At 40.7% G+C, this 18,654-nt stretch overlaps 4 pseudogenes; 3 read left to right on the forward strand and 1 right to left on the reverse strand.

The window, feature by feature from the left end:
- Positions 1-6,247: 6,247 nt before the first annotated feature.
- On the reverse strand, positions 6,248-6,366 carry LOC134937873 (5S ribosomal RNA; annotated as a pseudogene).
- A 1,549-nt stretch (positions 6,367-7,915) lies between these two features.
- On the forward strand, positions 7,916-8,034 carry LOC134938972 (5S ribosomal RNA; annotated as a pseudogene).
- A 4,386-nt stretch (positions 8,035-12,420) lies between these two features.
- On the forward strand, positions 12,421-12,539 carry LOC134937822 (5S ribosomal RNA; annotated as a pseudogene).
- A 4,383-nt stretch (positions 12,540-16,922) lies between these two features.
- Positions 16,923-17,041, forward strand: LOC134937823 (5S ribosomal RNA; annotated as a pseudogene).
- Positions 17,042-18,654: the final 1,613 nt, after the last annotated feature.

Raw genomic sequence — 18,654 nt, forward strand, 5'->3', positions numbered from 1 at the left:
GAGAGATTTTGAAATTAACACCAGGGCCACAACTGGGGGAGGGGGTGGGGGGTTTTAAAGGGCGCTGGAATTGAAGGAGTGCTGAGGGGTTACAGGAGAGCAGGCATAGAATACAGGCAGTGTTGTGCTGCTTCAGTGAGCAGAGTAGCTGCCACTGAGAGAGGCTGAATTCTCTATATTAAGGCAACCCTAGAGGCGGATCTCGGGATGGAGGTGCAGCTCTTTGAAGAAGCCGAGACTACTAGGAGGGATAGCCACAGTGACACCAGACTAGAGATGAGTGGGTCCGGTTTCTTGGAAACCGAACCCACCCAAACATACCAATTCCGAGGGGATCTGAGACCCAGCTCGGATTTCGGCGCCATTTTCGGAATCCAAAATAAGCCCGGAACGTCATCCTTCCGAGTCGGATTCTTGCGGAACTTGGTATCCATAAAAAGTGCCGCGGCCGGGACTCTGCGCCATTTATGTCTAGTGCATGCTACCGTTAGCTGCGTTGTACTCTGCTGTAGGGGCTGTGTGTAAGAGGCACACTTACTGTACTGTGTCTGACTCTAGACTCACAAGCCATAGCTGTGCAATTATTACCGGGGCACACTGTACTACTGTGCTGTGTCCGACTCCAGACTCACAAAGAATGTTTTTCCCATAGAGAGTGTGCAGTCTGGGCGTAGCTCAATACTTACTTCTCAATATTTACTCCTCCAGTGTGAAGAAATCAGGCTGATCGGGTTCGGAGCTGACGTCCTGACACTCCCAGAAAACGGGCAGTTACCACCCACAAACGCCGGCTTCCTGTCAATCACCTTGCGAACAGCCATGCGTTTGAAATTTTCGCACCACCTTGTCGCTGTTTGGCGACGCACGTGCACATTGCGGTGCATATGCATGCGCAGTAGTTCGATAAATCGCTCGCTGTGCGAAAATGCACAGCAGCGATCAGGTCTGAATCGGGCCCTATATTTGCAGGAGATACAATAAAATAATTGTTTTTAGAAAAAACTGCTCCTACAAACTTTTGCTGCAGCATACGAAATGCTACGTTACAGTGTTTTCTAGCATTTCATGTGCAGACGCACACAGAATATAGGCATGCCACATATCCTTTTAATCAGCAAAAGCTTCTTGTGCATCCTATTGGCATCTTTTTGCAGATTTTAATGGCCACACGATTAGACATTTGACACTACCAGCAAGTCACGCCATGGCATGGTGTGACTAAAAGGGCTGTTTAATGTGCAGGCTAGATGTATGTGGACACATCTGTACTGTCATTTTTAGTTTACAGTTATGTTTATTGCACCATAAATTAAGGTTCTCCAGCTCTATGGGTTTTTTTTCAAACGAGTCTCGTATTGTAATCATTTCCATTCTTTCTGCACTGCTCTCTGTCCCGGCTGCAGGCGCTTTAATTTCAATGTGCTATGTGGTGAGTTCCTCCGACAGCTGTAGCTCAGGTTTATGTGCTACTAGTGTTTTAGACTCATCACTCACTGGGTCGTGACTATGCAAAAATGCATAGAATTATGATTACGTGTCCAAACGATTGCGGTCACACTCATTGTACTTCATTATGGACATTACTCCTGGAAAGTTCCACATCTTACCACTGTCTCTGTAGATTGCTGCTAATGAAGGGAGTAACCAAAGACTGTTGCTAAGTAACAGCTACATTACAGTGATTGACAGTTGATCTGTATTCTGACTAGAAATGAGCGGGTTCGGTTCTCAGAGAACCGAACCGTACCGAACTTAACGCTCTGAACCCGGTTCCGAGCCTGGCTCGGGTTTTCCCGCCTGATTCGGAAACACGAACGAGGCAAAAAGTCATCATCTCGCTGTCGGATTCTCGCGGGATTTGGATTCCATATAAGGAGCCGCGCGTCCCCGCTATTTTCACTCCGGCATTGGAGAGTGTACAGAGAGGACGTGTCTCCATTCTCTCAGTGTGCTCAGTGTCCATGGCTTGTGCTGAATCTGTCCAGTCACAGTACTTGTGTCCTCTGCTGCCATATGTCCAGTGCTGCTGTATAGGGTGCTCTGTTGTGCTGCATTCAGTTCAGGGTGGTGTATTGTGCTGCATCAGTCCAGTCACAGTGGTGGTGTCCCCTGCTGCCATATGTCCAGTGCTGCTGTTTAATAAGTCCCTTACAGTGTTGCTGTGTTGTCCTGCATCCGACCAGTGCTAGTGTCCTGGGCATCAGTCAGTCCAGTGACCATTCACAGTGGTGGTGTCATCTGCTGCAATATGCCCAGTACTGTTGTATAATTATTTGTGATGTCCTGCATCCGACCAGTGCTAGTTTCCTGTGCATCAGTCAGTCCAGTGACCATTCACAATGGTGGTGTCCTCTGCTGCCATATGTCCACTGCTGCTGTATAATAAGTCCCTTACAGTGTTGCTGTGTTGTGCTGCATCAGACCAGTGGTAGTGTCCTGGCCACCAGTCATTCCAGTGACCAGGCAGTCACAGTGGTATACACTGCTGCTATATGTCCACTGCTACAGTATTATAATAATAATAATAACAACCACAAGTCCCTTACAATGTTGCTGTGTTGTGCTGCATCAGACCAGTGGTAGTGTCCTGGCCATCAGTGATTCCAGTGATCAGGCAGTCACAGTGGTATACGCTGCTGCTATATGTCCACTGCTGACATATAATAATAATAATAATAATAATAATAATAATAATAATAACAGCAAGTCCCTCACAGTGGTGTATGCTGCTGCTATATGTCCACTGCCGACGTATAATAATATAAAAATAATAATAATAATAATAACAACAAGTCCCTCACAGAGTTGCTGTGTTGTGCTGCATCAGACCAGTGGTAGTGTCCTGGCCATCAGCCATCAGTCACTCCTGTGCCGTATATTGTGTTATATACAGTAACTCCAGAAAAATAATGCAGAATAAACATTTGAAGTATAAAATAGGAAAAGATCAAGAACTGTTTCCTCCTAGTGCTAAAGCTGCTGCCACTAGCCATGACATAGATGATGAAATGCCATCGTCGTCTGCCAAGGCCGATGCCCAATGTGATAGTAGAGGGCATGTAAAATCCAAAAAGCCAAAGTTCAGTAAAAAGACCCAAAAAAAGAAATTTAAATGGTCTGAGGAGAAACGTAAACTTGCCAATATGCCATTTACGACACGGAGTGGCAAGGAACGGCTGAGGCCCTGGCCTATGTTCATGACTAGTGGTTCAGCTTCACATGACGATGGAAGCCCTCATAACTGAGGCCTTGACACTTATGTTGGTGTTAGACGTGCGTCCGGTATCCGCCATTAGTGCAGTGGGATTTAGACAATTGATGGAGGTATTGTGTCCCCGGTACCAAATCCCATCTAGATTCCACTTCACTAGGCAGGCGATACTGAGATTTTGCCATTTAATTCCAGTGATTTGGACGTATAATTATTAATTACAGTGATTTTGTCAATTAATTACAGTGATTTGGACGTATAATTCCAGTGATTTTGCAGTATAATTCCAGTGATTTGGACATATAATTCCAGTTGGAATTGTTTGTGTCGCTTGGCTGTCATACAGCTACCTCATTGCACCTCTTCGACATCTTTGCATGAGGTGCTGTTTGGGGCCTAGTTTTTGAAAAGTGCCATCCTGTCTGACAATGCCGTATGAGTCGAGGGGTATTGCTGTATTAGTCCTGGGGTACTGCCGTATAAGTCCACCAATTGCAAAATAAAAAAAATGACTGGAGCGCGCTGGAGATGCTGTCAGTGGACCGAACAATTGCGGCTCACTCTCGACATTCAGCCACTGCGTGACACTACTAGATGGGCCAGGTGGTTGTGTCGTTTAGCTTAGTCATACAGCAACCTCGGTGCACCTTTTTTTTCTTCTTTGCATCATGTGCTGTTAGGGGCCTTTTTTTGATATCTGCCCTCTTGTCTGCCACTGCAGTGCCACTCCTAGATGGGCCAATTATTTGTGTCGCTTGGCTTAGTCATACAACTACCTCATTGTAATTATTTTTCTTCTTTGCATGATGTGCTGTTTGGGGCCTTTTTTTTTTAGATCTGCCCTCCTGTCTGCCACTGCAGTGCCACTCCCAGATGGGCCAGGTGTTTGTGTCTCACACTTGTGTTGCTTAGCTTAGTCATCCAGCAACCTCGGTGCAACCTTTTGGCCTAAAAACAATATTGTGAGGTGTTCAAAATAGACTGGAAATGAGTGGAAATGATTGTTATTGAGGTTAATAATATCGTAGGAGCAAAATTACCCCCAAATTCTGTGATTTTAGCTGTTTTTATGTTTTTTTCAAAAATCATCCAGATCGAAAACCAAAACCAAAACACGAAAGGGTGGTTTTGGCAAAACCAAGCCAAAACACGAAAAGTGCCTGCCGCACATCTTTAATTCTGACTCCTCCCACCAGTGTCAGTGATGTCATTCCCTTAGAGTTCCGACATCTGCTGAGCATGTCTGACCTGGGACTTGCCATTCATCTCCATTACATCTATCAGGGGCAAACGCAGGATTTATTTAGGGGGGTTTCCGTGGATGTGTATCTGTGAATGTACATACTGTATAATATATATATATTTATATATATATATATATATGTATATGTATATATATATATATATATATATATATATATAGATATATATATATGGGACGCAGTTAAAATGCCGGCTGCCGGGATCCCGGTGTTCGAGAGACTGACATGCCAGAATCCCTACAGCTGGTGAAATACCGACAAACGGAATCCCGATATCCGCAGGGTACTCCCACTCGGTTAGTTGCTCCACGCTACCAACCAAGTGGGAATATAACCTGTGCCAAGCGAAGCGAGCAACAGGGCCCGCAGCGAGCCCGCGAAGGGTCTCGCCGCCTCGATTCCGACAGACGGGAAGCCACTGTCGGTATACTGACAGCTGGCATCCCGTGTGCTGGCAAAACATACTGATATTATTATATATATATATATATATGCCAAGAGAAAGATTACTAATGTGCCACATGTGATGGGAACACGTATCAGATATGCTTTGTAAATTGTGATAGTAAACAGTTGAACACTCCCCTATACTACTTATGGGGCGTCAGCTTAATCCCTCAAAAAACAACAGGGGTGGTAACGTCCCTGAATAAATATAATCGGTAAGCAAGGAATGAGGGATGTATAGCGACCGCTGGTGTCCAACAACACAATAAATATTGGTATAGGTAAAAAAGTAATAACAGTTTATTTAACAATAAAACATAAAACATAAAAAATGGGACAATAATACAAATCACAGCTGGACTAAAGTACTTAAAAAATATTTAAAAAATATTAAAAACTACAATACGATCAATAAAAAGGTTATTCCTTATCTGGATATGAGGTAGGTACAGGTCTAACAACGCGTTTTGTCACATGGACTTCATCAAGGGGCTGGGGTGTAGTGGGACTGACTGATTATTTATAGTAGTGATAATTAGGAGCTCATCGTGACATCACTTCCTGTTTTAAAAATTACCATATCTTAGAGTATCCTTTGCAGTGTGTAAATATAGTGTTACAACATAATGGATGGTGTTACTAGTGAGTATATTGAAAAACGAGTGTTCCTTTCTATAAGAAACAAGTCCGTTTTTCTGTAAGGGCGGCCAGCGCGGTACTTCCGCCCTTCTTCCGGTGTCCACGTCTATCCGTGACTTCCGCCCCACTTCCGGGGTTTCACTGCGCATGCGCCCACCGGAGGCTGGAGGACGAGTGGTGCCATAGTCTTTAGCTGTGTAGCGGTGGCCATTTTGTTGTTGTATCTGTATTTCTCAGCAGTGCGGTGGCCATCTTTGGGAAAATCAATTTGGAGGACATTCTTCGTTCTATTTTGATGCAACAATCGCTTGTAAATAAACAGAGAATATATATGAGACACAGATAGTTTCTTACAGTACACTTTTGGTTTACAATATGGGGCAATGGGTGTAACAAGGTATATAAATAAATAAAGTGGAGTGCATGTTATTATTTCTGTAACAGGCTGAAAAAAAGTTATTGTTTATTTAAAGTGCATATGCTTATGTGGCTAAATATAAAGTGCATGTGCTTTTGTGATCAGGGAATGTATTATAAAGTGCTGGTATCATAGAGAATATTAAGAGTTAGTGTAAGTGAATATACTATAAAGTACTATATAAAGTGCTATATATAGATATATATATACTATAAAGTGTATATAGCCAATATGAAATGATGCCTCTCTCAGGCAATTAATAAATGTTACATGATACAGTACCTGATCTTCCCAGGTGGTCTCCCTTTCTGGTACTGATCAGGCCCAACACTGCTTAGCTTCCAAGATCGGACGTAGTTGGGCATTTCCAGTGTGGTTTAACTGTAGCAAACTTATGCCTCTTCAACTGTCATTCCGAATTACACAAATATACTTAAAATTAGGTAATATCCATGATTTTTGCGCTCTGCTTCGCTTATCTGTTCATGGGATGTTGGGAACAGAGTTTTATTTATGATCATCATGATTTTAACAGCAACATTATTTTTTACCGGAGTTATATAGATGACATTTTAATAATCTGGGATGGAAACACTGAATGTTTTAACAGCTTTTTAGAGTACATCGGTACAAACGAAATGAATCTTGCCTTTACGTCCAACACAAGTAAAGAGTCCATTGAATTTTTAAACTGGATTCTCATAGGAGAAGAGGGGAGAATTTTAACTAAGAATCATGTGAAACAAGTAGATACCAACAGTTATCTTCACTACAAGAGCAAGCATCTCAAAAGATGGAAGAACAATATTCCATTCTCCCAATTCAGCAGGATTAAAAGGAACTGCAGCAAACCAGAAGATTGCCAATCACAACTCCAGATGTACAAGAATAGATTCAAGAAAAAAGACTACCCGGATACCATCTTAGAAGAGGCCATCATTAAAACAAATAAGGTGGAAAGATCTAAACTGCTAGAATATAAAACCAGAGATAAAACAAAAGACTCTACAGCCTTCATCACTACCTACAGTCGACATGAAAAATCCATCAGAGATTCATTCAGGAACCACTGGAAAATACTACTAATGGATCCCATTTTCAAGGAAATTCTCCCTCCACGCCCAGAAATTATTTTTAAGAAATCACGTAACTTGAAAGACATCCTAGCCCCGAGCATGCTGACAATTGAGCAGGAGAAAGACCACTCCTGGCCCAAGTGTCTGGGCTCGTACAAATGCGGACCTTGTAACGTCTGCAGATTTCTACACCCAAATAGGAAAATCTTTACGGATGGAGAAAGGAGGAAGGAGTACAAAATTAAAGACTACATGAACTGTAACACTCAATCAGTTATATATCTCTTGGAGTGCGAATGCGGAAAACAGTACATCAGGAAAACTAAAAGACCACTTAAGCTGAAGATACAGGAACACGTTAGAATTATCAAGAACAAAGTGGAAAGCCATGCTGTATCCAAACACTTCAGTCTGGTACACAATTCCAATCCGGAGGCATTAACCTTCAAAGCCATTGAATTGGTAAAACTGGGAGAGAGAGGAGGTGACCTGGCCAACAAACTGTCACGTCGTGAAATGTTTTGGATATTCCAACTCCAGACATTACATCCAACGGGATTCAACGACAATTATGAAATCGCCCCATTCTTATGAATACCCTACAGTGCTTATGTAACAATTTTCCTGGTCAACACGGCCCGCCCCCTTCCTTCCCTCACCCTCTCCTTTCCCCCCCTTATTCCCCTCCCCTTCCCCACCTGCTCCCACCCCGCCCCCCCTTTTCCTTCTCCCCTCCCCCCCACCCGATCACACCCACATATTCTGCTAGAGATAAATATCACCTTCACACACTATAGGTGGATATTACCTAATTTTAAGTATATTTGTGTAATTCGGAATGACAGTTGAAGAGGCATAAGTTTGCTACAGTCAAACCACACTGGAAATGCCCAACTACGTCCGATCTTGGAAGCTAAGCAGTGTTGGGCCTGATCAGTACCAGAGAGGGAGACCACCTGGAAAGATCAGGTACTGTATCATGTAACATTTATTAATTGCCTGAGAGAGGCGTCATTTCATATTGGCTATATACACTTTATAGTATATATATCTATATATAGCACTTTATATAGTACTTTATAGTATATTCACTTACACTAACTCTTAATATTCTCTATGATACCAGCACTTTATAATACATTCCCTGATCACAAAAGCACATACACTTTATATTTGGCCACATAAGCATATGCACTTTAAATAAACAATAACTTTTTTTCAGCCTGTTACAGAAATAATAACATGCACTCCACTTTATTTATTTATATACCTTGTTACACCCATTGCCCCATATTGTAAACCAAAAGTGTAATGTAAGAAACTATCTGTGTCTCATATATATTCTCTGTTTATTTACATGCGATTGCTGCATCAAAATAAAACGAAGAATGTCCTCCAAATTGATCTTCCCAAAGATGGCCGCCGCACTGCTGAGAAATACAGATACAACAACAAAATGGCCACCGCTACACAGCTAAAGACTATGGCACCACTCGTCCTCCAGCCTCCGGTGGCGCATGCGCAGTGAAACCCCGGAAGTGGGGCGGAAGTCACGGATAGACGCGGACACCGGAAGAAGGGCGGAAGTACCGCTCTGGCCGCCCTTACAGAAAAACGGACTTGTTTCTTATAGAAAGGAACACTCGTTTTTCAATATACTCACTAGTAACACCATCCATTATGTTGTAACACTATATTTACCCACTGCAAAGGATACTCTAAGATATGGTAATTTTTAAAACAGGAAGTGATGTCATGATGAGCTCCTAATTATCACTACTATAAATAATCAGTCAGTCCCACTACACCCCAGCCCCTTGATGAAGTCCATGTGACGAAACACGTTGGGAGACCTGTACCTACCTCATATCCAGATAAGGAATAACCTTTTTATTGATCGTATTGTAGTTTTTAATATTTTTTAAATATTTTTTAAGTACTTTAGTCCAGCTGTGATTTGTATTATTGTCCCATTTTTATGTTTTATTGTTAAATAAACTGTTATTACTTTTTTACCTATACCAATATTTATTGGGTTGTTGGACACCAGCGGTCGCTATATATCCCTCATTCCTTGCTTACCGATTTTATTTATTCAGGGAAGTTACCACCCCTGTTCTTTTTTGAGGGATTAAGCTGACGCCCCATAAGTAGTATAGGGGAGTGTTCAACTGTTTACTATCACAATTTACAAAGCATATCTGATACGTGTTCCAATCATATGTGGCGCATTAATAATCTTTCTCTTGGCATACTTTTTTGGTAATAATTTGTTTATTGCGGCCTGGTGAGGGGACATATTTTACAGAATGTTGAGAAACTCAGATCGTACAAGTAAAAGGAATGTATGGTGCCAAAAAAAATTTCATGAAAGTTTAAACACTAATGAGCCATCCCATCCTGGTGATTTAGATGAACTATTTTGGGGAATAGAAAGACTCCTCACTAAAGAAGTAAAGACATGGTGGGATATCAAGGGTTTAGAGCACTACATTTCAGTAGAGTACCAAGGGGTCTCAGGCTACTTAAGCAACCTACATTTGGCAATCAAGATGGGGTTTTTGTAGAAAAATGGGACAAAATACTACACACCTGTTCTATTGACTTAATGAAACTCCTTATTGATGAAAAAAAGAAGACCCTCTCATCTCTGGAGAATGAAATTAAGACCAAAGAAAGAGAATTGGAATTATTTAAGGATAAGGAGGACTACAAAATTAATGAAATAGTGCTTAACAAGAAACTGGAACGCATTGAGGAAGAGGTCACAAAAGGAAAGGAGAAAAAGTTTTTAAGGGACAAGAATGACTACGAACAAGGGAAAGTGAAGAATTGGAGCAGATTCAGACAGATCGGACATTCCAATGTCAGAACTGAAGGAGGGTATTGAAAAACGGTACCCACAAGAAGCAACACCAAACAGAAAAATGTAGACACCCCTATTAACAGTATAAGGACATTCAACAGGTTCACAGCTTTGCAGAGACACGGATCAAGTAGTGACCAGGATTTTTTATCCCAAAGAACAGGCACAAGACCAAAGAACACAATCAGGAACTCCGTGAGAGAAGACGTACGCCATGCATCCCCTCTCAAAAGAAGGTACACAGAGGAAGAGGAACTCGAGGAGGCAGGAGGGAGAGAACACAAAAAAAAGAACAATGTGACAACCAACCCAAGAGAAAAAGGCATATTCAACTTATCCCAACATACCCTGACAGAACCAGAAATATCTTGTTGGATAAAGGACTTACTTTTGCACCCACAGGTGGCCTAAACAAGTTCGAGACATTTATAGACCTTAACAAATTTGTTAGGAAGCTGACGCTTAAAAGGCATTTTTAAAAAAAGGAAGATGCAATTATTACTATGAAAACCGTTCCAAATCAGGCCTAAGACCAACATCTAAATACTACCCACTAGAATCCAAAGGGAGTAACATCGGTATATTCTATGAGTTGGTAAAATAGAAACCTGTGTGATACTGACCAAGTAAAGATAAAGGAGAAAAATATAAATAATCGGGAGAGTGAAGCTTTGAAGAACCTACAGAAGAATAAAGGCATTATTATAAAACAAGCTGACAAAGGGGGGGGGGGGGGCTGGTCATTATGGATTGGGTCAAATACATTACAGAAGCTGAAAGACTATTATCAGATGATGAGTCATATATCAAATTGAGAGGAGACCCGAAAGATGGATACATCAAAGAATTAAGGACACTTCTGTTGCATGGTCTAAGAACAGAGGTCATCACCAAAGAGGAATACCAATTTTTAATGAGATCAGACCCCACCACCCCCATCTTCTACTTTTTACTGAAAATCCACAAAAATTTGGACAACCCACCCGGGAGACCTATAGCGGCGGGTATAGACTCACTTACCTCGAACTTATCTGAGTATGCAGATGTATTTTTGAAGGTCTACGTAAAGGATTTACCATCATACCTTAAGGACACCACCTCAGTGTTGAATTGTTTGAAAGATATAGAGTGGAAGGACTCTTATATGTGGGTAACGGTAGATGTCCAGTCACTGTACACATGCATTGAACATGAGAAAGGAGTGGCAGCATGTAAAGAATTCTTGGACAGAGACACCACACTAACAGCCAACCATAAAGATTTTATTTGTGACATCATGTATTTTATTCTTCAACACAATTATTTTAAATTCTTGGACCAGTTTTATCTTCAGCGGTGCGGAACCGCTATGGGCACGATTTTTGCGCCCATCTTCGCTAATCTGTTCATGGGATGTTGGGAAAAGAGTTTTATTTATGATCATCATGATTTTAACAGCAACATTATTTTTTACCGGAGATATATAGATGACATTTTAATAATCTGGGATGGAAACACTGAATGTTTTAACAGCTTTTTAGAGTACATCGGTACAAACGAAATGAATCTTGCCTTTACGTCCAACACAAGTAAAGAGTCCATTGAATTTTTAGACCTGATTCTCATAGGAGAAGAGGGGAGAATTTTAACTAAGAATCATGTGAAACAAGTAGATACCAACAGTTATCTTCACTACAAGAGCAAGCATCTCAAAAGATGGAAGAACAATATTCCATTCTCCCAATTCAGCAGGATTAAAAGGAACTGCAGCAAACCAGAAGATTGACAATCACAACTCCAGATGTACAAGAATAGATTCAAGAAAAAAGACTACCCGGATACCATCTTAGAAGAGGCCATCATTAAAACAAATAAGGTGGAAAGATCTACACTGCTAGAATATAAAACCAGAGATAAAACAAAAGACTTTACAGCCTTCATCACTACCTACAGTCGACATGAAAAATCCATCAGAGATTTATTCAGGAACCACTGGAAAATACTACTAATGGATCCCATTCTCAAGGAAATTCTCCCTCCACGCCCAGAAATTATTTTTAAGAAATCACGTAACTTGAAAGACATCCTAGCCCCGAGCATGCTGACAATTGAGCAGGAGAAAGACCACTCCTGGCCCAAGTGTCTGGGCTCGCACAAATGCGGACGTTGTAACGTCTGTAGATTTCTACACCCAAATAGGAAAACCTTTACGGATGGATAAAGGAGGAAGGAGGGATCCAACGGGATTCAACGACAATTATGAAATTCTTATGAATACCCTACAGTGCTTATGTAACAATTTTCCTGGTCACCACGGCCCGCCCCCGCCCTTCCCTCACCCTCTCCCCCCCCCTTATTCCCCTCCCCCATCTGCTCCCCCCCCCTTTTCCTCCCCCCCCCCACCCGATCACACCCACATATTCTGCTAGAGATAAATATCACCTTCAAACACTATAGGTGGATATTACCTAATTTTAAGTATATTTGTGTAATTCGGAATGACAGTTGAAGAGGCATAAGTTTGCTACAGTCAAACCACACTGGAAATGCCCAACTACGTCCGATCTTGGAAGCTAAGCAGTGTTGGGCCTGATCAGTACCAGAGAGGGAGACCACCTGGGAAGATCAGGTACTGTATCATGTAACATTTATTAATTGCCTGAGAGAGGCGTCATTTCATATTGGCTATATACACTTTATAGTATATATATCTATATATAGCACTTTATATAGTACTTTATAGTATATTCACTTACACTAACTCTTAATATTCTCTATGATACCAGCACTTTATAATACATTCCCTGATCACAAAAGCACATGCACTTTATATTTGGCCACATAAGCATATGCACTTTAAATAAACAATAACTTTTTTTCAGCCTGTTACAGAAATAATAACATGCACTCCACTTTATTTATTTATATACCTTGTTACACCCATTGCCCCATATTGTAAACCAAAAGTGTACTGTAAGAAACTATCTGTGTCTCATATATATTCTCTGTTTATTTACATGCGATTGCTGCATCAAAATAAAACGAAGATTGTCCTCCAAATTGATCTTCCCAAAGATGGCCGCCGCACTGCTGAGAAATACAGATACAACAACAAAATGGCCACCGCTACACAGCTAAAGACTATGGCACCACTCGTCCTCCAGCCTCCGGTGGGCGCATGCGCAGTGAAACCCCGGTAGTGGGGCGGAAGTCACGGATAGACGCGGACACCGGAAGAAGGGCGGAAGTACCGCTCTGGCCGCCCTTACAGAAAAACGGACTTGTTTCTTATAGAAAGGAACACTCGTTTTTCAATATACTCACTAGTAACACCATCCATTATGTTGTAACACTATATTTACCCACTGCAAAGGATACTATAAGATATGGTAATTTTTAAAACAGGAAGTGATGTCATGATGAGCTCCTAATTATCACTACTATAAATAATCAGTCAGTCCCACTACACCCCAGCCCCTTGATGAAGTCCATGTGACGAAACGCGTTGGGAGACCTGTACCTACCTCATATCCAGATAAGGAATAACCTTTTTATTGATCGTATTGTAGTTTTTAATATTTTTTAAATATTTTTTAAGTACTTTAGTCCAGCTGTGATTTGTATTATTGTCCCATTTTTATGTTTTATTGTTAAATAAACTGTTATTACTTTTTTACCTATACCAATATTTATTGTGTTGTTGGACACCAGCGGTCGCTATATATCCCTCATTCCTTGCTTACCGATTTTATTTATTCAGGGAAGTTACCACCCCTGTTCTTTTTTGAGGGATTAAGCTGACGCCCCATAAGTAGTATAGGGGAGTGTTCAACTGTTTACTATCACAATTTACAAAGCATATCTGATACGTGTTCCAATCATATGTGGCGCATTAATAATCTTTCTCTTGGCATACTTTTTTGGTAATAATTTGTTTATTGCGGCCTGGTGAGGGGACATATTTTACAGAATGTTGAGAAACTCAGATCGTACAAGTAAAAGGAATGTATGGTGCCAAAAAAATTTTCATGAAAGTTTAAACACTAATGAGCCATCCCATCCTGGTGATTTAGATGAACTATTTTGGGGAATAGAAAGACTCCTCACTAAAGAAGTAAAGACATGGTGGGATATCAAGGGTTTAGAGCACTACATTTCAGTAGAGTACCAAGTGGTCTCAGGCTACTTAAGCAACCTACATTTGGCAATCAAGATGGGGTTTTTGTAGAAAAATGGGACAAAATACTACACACCTGTTCTATTGACTTAATGAAACTCCTTATTGATGAAAAAAAGAAGACCCTCTCATCTCTGGAGAATGAAATTAAGACCAAAGAAAGAGAATTGGAATTATTTAAGGATAAGGAGGACTACAAAATTAATGAAATAGTGCTTAACAAGAAACTGGAACGCATTGAGGAAGAGGTCACAAAAGGAAAGGAGAAAAAGTTTTTAAGGGACAAGAATGACTACGAACAAGGGAAAGTGAAGAATTGGAGCAGATTCAGACAGATCGGACATTCCAATGTCAGAACTGAAGGAGGGTATTGAAAAACGGTACCCACAAGAAGCAACACCACACAGAAAAATGTAGACACCCCTATTAACAGTATAAGGACATTCAACGGGTTCACAGCTTTGCAGAGACATGGATCAAGTAGTGACCAGGATTTTTTATCCCAAAGAACAGGCACAAGACCAAAGAACACAATCAGGAACTCCGTGAGAGAAGACGTACGCCATGCATCCCCTCTCAAAAGAAGGTACACAGAGGAAGAGGAACTCGAGGAGGCAGGAGGGAGAGAACACAAAAAAAAGAACAATGTGACAACCAACCCAAGAGAAAAAGGCATATTCAACTTATCCCAACATACCCTGACAGAACCAGAAATATCCTTGTTGGATAAAGGACTTACTTTTGCACCCACAGGTGGCCTAAACAAGTTCGAGACATTTATAGACCTTAACAAATTTGTTAGGAAGCTGACGCTTAAAAGGCATTTTTAAAAAAAGGAAGATGCAATTATTACTATGAAAACCGTTCCAAATCAGGCCTAAGACCAACATCTAAATACTACCCACTAGAATCCAAAGGGAGTAACATCGGTATATTCTATGAGTTGGTAAAATAGAAACCTGTGTGATACTGACCAAGTAAAGATAAAGGAGAAAAATATAAATAATCGGGAGAGTGAAGCTTTGAAGAACCTACAGAAGAATAAAGGCATTATTATAAAACAAGCTGACAAAGGGGGGGGGGGGGCTGGTCATTATGGATTGGGTCAAATACATTACAGAAGCTGAAAGACTATTATCAGATGATGAGTCATATATCAAATTGAGAGGAGACCCGAAAGATGGATACATCAAAGAATTAAGGACACTTCTGTTACATGGTCTAAGAACAGAGGTCATCACCAAAGAGGAATACCAATTTTTAATGAGATCAGACCCCACCACCCCCATCTTCTACTTTTTACTGAAAATCCACAAAAATTTGGACAACCCACCCGGGAGACCTATAGCGGCGGGTATAGACTCACTTACCTCGAACTTATCTGAGTATGCAGATGTATTTTTGAAGGTCTACGTAAAGGATTTACCATCATACCTTAAGGACACCACCTCAGTGTTGAATTGTTTGAAAGATATAGAGTGGAAGGACTCTTATATGTGGGTAACGGTAGATGTCCAGTCACTGTACACATGCATTGAACATGAGAAAGGAGTGGCAGCATGTAAAGAATTCTTGGACAGAGACACCACACTAACAGCCAACCATAAAGATTTTATTTGTGACATCATGTATTTTATTCTTCAACACAATTATTTTAAATTCTTGGACCAGTTTTATCTTCAGCGGTGCGGAACCGCTATGGGCACGATTTTTGCGCCCAGCTTCGCTAATCTGTTCATGGGATGTTGGGAAAAGAGTTTTATTTATGATCATCATGATTTTAACAGCAACATTATTTTTTACCGGAGATATATAGATGACATTTTAATAATCTGGGATGGAAACACTGAATGTTTTAACAGCTTTTTAGAGTACATCGGTACAAACGAAATGAATCTTGCCTTTACGTCCAACACAAGTAAAGAGTCCATTGAATTTTTAGACCTGATTCTCATAGGAGAAGAGGGGAGAATTTTAACTAAGAATCATGTGAAACAAGTAGATACCAACAGTTATCTTCACTACAAGAGCAAGCATCTCAAAAGATGGAAGAACAATATTCCATTCTCCCAATTCAGCAGGATTAAAAGGAACTGCAGCAAACCAGAAGATTGCCAATCACAACTCCAGATGTACAAGAATAGATTCAAGAAAAAAGACTACCCGGATACCATCTTAGAAGAGGCCATCATTAAAACAAATAAGGTGGAAAGATCTAAACTGCTAGAATATAAAACCAGAGATAAAACAAAAGACTCTACAGCCTTCATCACTACCTACAGTCGACATGAAAAATCCATCAGAGATTCATTCAGGAACCACTGGAAAATACTACTAATGGATCCCATTCTCAAGGAAATTCTCCCTCCACGCCCAGAAATTATTTTTAAGAAATCACGTAACTTGAAAGACATCCTAGCCCCGAGCATGCTGACAATTGAGCAGGAGAAAGACCACTCCTGGCCCAAGTGTCTGGGCTCGCACAAATGCGGACGTTGTAACGTCTGTAGATTTCTACACCCAAATAGGAAAACCTTTACGGATGGATAAAGGAGGAAGGAGGGATCCAACGGGATTCAACGACAATTATGAAATTCTTATGAATACCCTACAGTGCTTATGTAACAATTTTCCTGGTCACCACGGCCCGCCCCCGCCCTTCCCTCACCCTCTCCCCCCCCCTTATTCCCCTCCCCCATCTGCTCCCCCCCCTTCCCCTCCCCCCCACCCGATCACACCCACATATTCTGCTAGAGATAAATATCACCTTCAAACACTATAGGTGGATATTACCTAATTTTAAGTATATTTGTGTAATTCGGAATGACAGTTGAAGAGGCATAAGTTTGCTACAGTCAAACCACACTGGAAATGCCCAACTACGTCCGATCTTGGAAGCTAAGCAGTGTTGGGCCTGATCAGTACCAGAGAGGGAGACCACCTGGGAAGATCAGGTACTGTATCATGTAACATTTATTAATTGCCTGAGAGAGGCGTCATTTCATATTGGCTATATACACTTTATAGTATATATATCTATATATAGCACTTTATATAGTACTTTATAGTATATTCACTTACACTAACTCTTAATATTCTCTATGATACCAGCACTTTATAATATATTCCCTGATCACAAAAGCACATGCACTTTATATTTGGCCACATAAGCATATGCACTTTAAATAAACAATAACTTTTTTTCAGCCTGTTACAGAAATAATAACATGCACTCCACTTTATTTATTTATATACCTTGTTACACCCATTGCCCCATATTGTAAACCAAAAGTGTACTGTAAGAAACTATCTGTGTCTCATATATATTCTCTGTTTATTTACATGCGATTGCTGCATCAAAATAAAACGAAGATTGTCCTCCAAATTGATCTTCCCAAAGATGGCCGCCGCACTGCTGAGAAATACAGATACAACAACAAAATGGCCACCGCTACACAGCTAAAGACTATGGCACCACTCGTCCTCCAGCCTCCGGTGGGCGCATGCGCAGTGAAACCCCGGTAGTGGGGCGGAAGTCACGGATAGACGCGGACACCGGAAGAAGGGCGGAAGTACCGCTCTGGCCGCCCTTACAGAAAAACGGACTTGTTTCTTATAGAAAGGAACACTCGTTTTTCAATATACTCACTAGTAACACCATCCATTATGTTGTAACACTATATTTACCCACTGCAAAGGATACTATAAGATATGGTAATTTTTAAAACAGGAAGTGATGTCATGATGAGCTCCTAATTATCACTACTATAAATAATCAGTCAGTCCCACTACACCCCAGCCCCTTGATGAAGTCCATGTGACGAAACGCGTTGGGAGACCTGTACCTACCTCATATCCAGATAAGGAATAACCTTTTTATTGATCGTATTGTAGTTTTTAATATTTTTTAAATATTTTTTAAGTACTTTAGTCCAGCTGTGATTTGTATTATTGTCCCATTTTTATGTTTTATTGTTAAATAAACTGTTATTACTTTTTTACCTATACCAATATTTATTGTGTTGTTGGACACCAGCGGTCGCTATATATCCCTCATTCCTTGCTTACCGATTTTATTTATTCAGGGAAGTTACCACCCCTGTTCTTTTTTGAGGGATTAAGCTGACGCCCCATAAGTAGTATAGGGGAGTGTTCAACTGTTTACTATCACAATTTACAAAGCATATCTGATACGTGTTCCAATCATATGTGGCGCATTAATAATCTTTCTCTTGGCATACTTTTTTGGTAATAATTTGTTTATTGCGGCCTGGTGAGGGGACATATTTTACAGAATGTTGAGAAACTCAGATCGTACAAGTAAAAGGAATGTATGGTGCCAAAAAAAATTTCATGAAAGTTTAAACACTAATGAGCCATCCCATCCTGGTGATTTAGATGAACTATTTTGGGGAATAGAAAGACTCCTCACTAAAGAAGTAAAGACATGGTGGGATATCAAGGGTTTAGAGCACTACATTTCAGTAGAGTACCAAGGGGTCTCAGGCTACTTAAGCAACCTACATTTGGCAATCAAGATGGGGTTTTTGTAGAAAAATGGGACAAAATACTACACACC

Source organism: Pseudophryne corroboree, chromosome 6 (assembly GCF_028390025.1).
Source record: "Pseudophryne corroboree isolate aPseCor3 chromosome 6, aPseCor3.hap2, whole genome shotgun sequence".
NCBI lineage: Eukaryota > Metazoa > Chordata > Amphibia > Anura > Myobatrachidae > Pseudophryne > Pseudophryne corroboree.